Raw genomic sequence first — 5,378 nt, 5'->3', positions numbered from 1 at the left:
TCTCAGACTATCTCGTAGTCCCCTCAGAAATCTGTAGCACCTCTCAGCAGAAGTACTTACCAACTGTGGAACATAACGGGCTAAAGCAGTAAATTCTGCCTCATACTGCATCACAGTCCTACTCCCCTGAACAAGTCTCAGAAAAGTCTCCAACATCTGCTGTCGCGCAGAAGGAGGTACAAACCACGATCGAAATTCCTCAGAAAATTCTTCCCAAGTAATCAAAGAATTTAGCTTCCCTTGGAATTTCGCCTCCTGCTGGCCTATCCACCAGTACTCTGCTTCCCCATCCAACAGAAAAACTGTCAATGGTACCTTCCTGTCCGACGGACACTGCATACCGTCAAAAGTCTTCTCTAACCTCCTCAACCATTCTTCAGCTGCTCTGGGCTCAACATTGCCCTCAAACATCGGAGGTTTCAATCTCAGAAAAAACTGCAGATGTTTATCTATATCCTCAGATCGAACAGTAGAGGCTCTACTCTGAGTCTCGCTCATCATCAGAGCAATCAACGTAGCAAACTGCGAAAGTGTATCAGAACTAACCAATGGGATAGTACTGCCCACTGGGGCTGCCTGACTAGCACTCTGCCCATCTGTCATATCAGGGTCTGGCAGATCCATGATCACACAGAAAACTAGGCACAAATAATAAAATAAAAACCCACACAAACCAAAACTACCCCAGTCAGACTCATAGATCGCTTCCTATAGCTATGTCTTACAATCCAAATTCCAAAATCATTGCTCTGATACTACTAAAGCTTGTCACGACCCAACCCGACCGGGAAAGATCCCGCTCGCATCGGGTCGCGACGGAGCCAACAAATCCAGGATCTGGCTTTGGAATTTGCTTCAGAAATTTCTTCCAAAATAACACAAATAGAAAAACACACAGAGCTACTATAAACCTCCAAACACATCGCAGTTCATCTATCTTTTCTTTCATCAAAATAATCATATACATATACAGTACATGGCTCCAGACAGAAAGAACAGAACAGAACAGAAAAGCCATGACTGTACAAAAATCAAAAGTATAAAGTACCTAATCACAGATCAGACTCTGGACCGCTAATCCACGACTTCCTTCCCTTTCCCAGAACCTGAAAACCACGTAGAAAACAAGGATGAGCTAACAGCTCAGCAAGACATCAATCACCAATCAAAATCGTTAGAAACGCTCAATAGAAATAGCCGTACGAAAATCACAGAACAGATACTTGTTCAAACATAAATCAACAATAAATACAGAAAACTGAAGTCATGTCGAATCGGAGTTCAGAACAGATATCATAAAGCTTTCAAGTCACATAATAGACAGAATCGTACGGAATAACCAGAATTGTGCATATATCGGATGATTCATAAAACAGATCAGATAAGTCACATAACAGATTTCAGATATCAAACATCATATTTCGGATAACATATAACATATCAGATTTCAGAATCCCAGACCCTTACAGAATCTCAACGGATTCTGGCCCCTTATGTCTCCCTTCCCTAACACTTACAGAATCTCGACGGATTCTGGTCGCTCATGTCTCCCTTCCCAGACACTTACAGAATCTCTACGGATTCTGGCCCCTTATAACTTCCTTTTGATAGCACACAAACACTTAAATTCATTCAAGAACTCAATTCAGAAAAATCAGAATTCGTACAAAATTTCAGCGGCATAACGGCAATGTACGAAATTTATACAAAATTCACAGATTCAGAAATTTATCAAATTACCACAGAACATTCACAACAACATTGTAAGACTTTCATTGTACTGACAAAACATTTTTCAACATCCTGATAATTTGCAATTCACTTAAAACACAGCAGAATCCAAAATATCCGGTAAAAATCTTCCAGAAAATACTCAAAACATGCGCAATTATCATCTCAAAAACATACCAAAAGTTGCGTGGTAAAACCTTTGTCAAAAGAAAATAATACCCGAAATTCGCTAACGGAAACAAAATTCAAAACAAAAAACTCGTCAAAATCTTCATTTCTGAAAATTGAGAAAGGCGGAATGTGCCTTACCTCGAATCGGTCAACTACTTTAACTACAGCAACGAACGAAAACGGACCGGAGTCGCCCAAAAATCACTTTTTCTTTCTTTTCCTTCGATTTTCTCTCTCCTGACTTTTCTCTCTTCAAAATATCTCATTTCTATATATATCCAGACGGATCGTCCTGGACGATCGCAACTTCGTCCCAGGACGATTTGGCTCTGGACGAATTTCGTCCAGACGAAATTAAATATAGTCCCTGGACGATCTGGCTCTGTAAAATTTTCGTACAGACGATCCAAAATATCGTCCAGACGAACTGCTCAGTCTCCAAAATTTCAACACAACCTGTACCGATCATCCCGGGACGATCCAACTTCGTCCCGGACGATCCTGGGAGAAAAACAGTCTTTACACATAATCACCAAAATCCTCCCTATTTTTGTGGACGTTCTCTCTCTTCAAGTGGACGTTCTCTCCTTTCAAATTAGTCTAGATCTAAAGTGGCCACTTTTAGTGTTCGAGTTGAGCCATTTAGCTTAAATTGAGTCAATTTCAACTCAATATTTTTGTCAACTGACAATTTACACAAAGAATTGCAATTTATGGCATCAGAATTGGTCAAAATAGAAATACTTAATTTGTAAAAGATTTTGTTAGCTTTTCAATGATTCCAAAATCATTTATAATTACAATGTGAAATTAGGGCTGCAAACGAACCGAGCCGAGCCGAGTATGTGGGTGTTCAGAGTTCATTTATTATCAACTTGTTCAAGTTTGATTCGTGTTTGATTTGAGTTTTATTGTTTGTATTCATGTTTGGTTCGTTTAAATTAATGCGTATTCAAGTTTTGTTCATGTTTGGTTCGTTTAGTGCTTATCAAGCTTTAAACAAACAAGCCTTCACGAGCTATAAACGAGCTCTACTTCTAGATGTTCATTAACTTAACAAATGAGCTTTATCGAGCCTCCTAACAAACAATTACATCGAGCATGTTCGTGAACATATTTAGAGAATTTTTTTTAACTATCAGACAAGCATGTTCATGAACATATCTAATGAGTATTCTTGAGCTATTAAATGAGAAAGTTCATGAACATATATAACTAGTTTTTTCGAGCTACCAAATGAGCTCGTTCACGAACAAGTGATTTATGATTCATCTTATATTTGTACATGAACATTTTAAACAAACAATCTAGCAAACGTGGACAAATGTGAAATATCACTTGTTCATAAACAAATTCATTATATTGAAAGTATAAAATAAAACAAAATTAAATTTATAATAAAAGCACTTGTATATGTAAAATGAAAATAAAATTAATCTACATGAATATACTTTCAAATGAAACTTACCTATTGCATTTCTCACAATTTGGTATAACAGTTGAAAGATTATATTCTGCGTTCATAGAAAGACTTCAATAATTTTGCTAGAAGCCTGGAACTACAAAAACATATAAGCTGCATTAACAGCTGTTATGGTTGCAACTTTATTCTCAATACCCCAATCCTTCAGACATTTGTATAATGCATCATAAATTTTAGTTGCCTTGTGAGGTGGAGGTACATCTACAAAGTTAAGCACTCTTTTTTAAAGTTTATAATCACTATCAACAAAATGGCATGTTAAAATCATATAATGGATATCTTGATCGGACTTCCATAAGTCAGTAGTTATGCTAACTCTATTTATTGAATCCAATAAGTTCCTCAATCTTTTTTTCCAATTTCATAACTTGAAACACAATCACCCCTCAATGTGGTTTGTGAAATATTCTTATAATACGGGCTTGCAGCTTTCATGACAATGTTGAACATCTCATACTCCACAAAATTAAATGGTAACTCATGCACCATTATCATATGAGAAATCAGTTCCCGAATCCTAGCATGGTCATATTTCTAATTAGCGATATTAGCACTATTTCCAAGTTCAAACGTCCTATTTGTCAAAGGTGGCTGCAAAGAAATATTAAGTTGTCCTTTGGACTCCACAACTCTTTTACTATAAATAAGTGACGTTGGTATTACGTGGTTGCACCTCCTTTGCTTTTATTAAGTTTAAGCTTACAATGGTTACATTGAACCTTCTTAGTACCATCACCAAGTTTTACGATTGTAAATTTATGCCACACTGATGATGTTTTTTTCTTGCTTTCTTAGAAAAAGGATTTTATTGTTAGCCATGTTCTGTTATAACTGTTGGACTTAAAGATGACCCAGTACTAATTTGGACATCATGCACTGTCAACTGTAGTTGAGGTATAGAATTTAGATGTTGATGTGGTGAATTTTGTGACATACCTTTATAAGAGGAGTTAACAATTAAATTAAACAGGAATCCTATTCGAACTAAATTGAAATAAATGCTACACCACCCAAACTAATCATCACAAAACAAGCGTCTAAATTTTATCACAAGGAATTTTATCACAAAGCTATGTTGCTGAAATATTTTCACAAAACAAGAATTTGAAATAAACGCTCGCAAATATTATCACAAATCAGTTGACGTTATGGTGCTAGCTCACAAAGCCCTTTCTAAGGAGAGGAGAAGCCTTCTAATGTAAAGAAGCAAAGGAATGCGAGAAAGAAGATAAAATAACTAATGGAAGTAATATTTGAAGCTGATATAACTTACTGTCGATGCTGGTTAAGCAAATGCAAACTTGATCGGTGTCGGGGAGAATGATGACGGATGAAATGAAGAGGAAAGAAAACCCAGGAGTCAAGTGGAACGAAGAGGAAAGAAACCCAGAAGTCGAGGATTGAGCGGTGTCTGGGAGAACTTGAGCGATGGCGTGGTCTTGCAAACGCGAACTTGAGCTGTCTGGGAGAACAAAGAGGAAAGAAAGCCCAGGAGTCGAGGCTTGAGCTGGGAGAAAGAGTAGAAAGTTTGGCCTTCCGCCTTCGGCTTCGGCATCTGGGGAGAAAAATCAAAGCAAAATGACGAGGGAAAGGTTCGACGTTTTCCGCGCTGCTTTTGTTTTTCCTATTCAGTAAAATTTAATAAATATGTAAATTTTATTTTAATTAGCATATATTATAATATTTAATTAATTCAAATTTTAATATTTAACAATACTTATATCATTATGTTATAATAAATATAAAAAATTTATATTATGTATATTTATCAATTTTGTAATCAAATATTAATTGAGTTTTATCGAGCCTATTCACGAGTTACGAATCGAACACGAATCGAGCTTTTATCGAGCTTCTTATCGAGCTTAATGTTGAGCTTGTTCACAAGATTAAATTATGTTGTTCACGAACATAAATGAGCCGAACACATTAGTATTCAAGCTTGTTTATTTAAAGATCGAGTATTTAAAATATTGTTCAAGTTTATTTGTTT

This window comes from Dendrobium catenatum, unplaced genomic scaffold, assembly GCF_001605985.2.
Source record: "Dendrobium catenatum unplaced genomic scaffold, ASM160598v2 fragScaff_scaffold_665, whole genome shotgun sequence".
Taxonomy (NCBI): domain Eukaryota; kingdom Viridiplantae; phylum Streptophyta; class Magnoliopsida; order Asparagales; family Orchidaceae; genus Dendrobium; species Dendrobium catenatum.
This window is presented reverse-complemented; position numbering follows the sequence as displayed.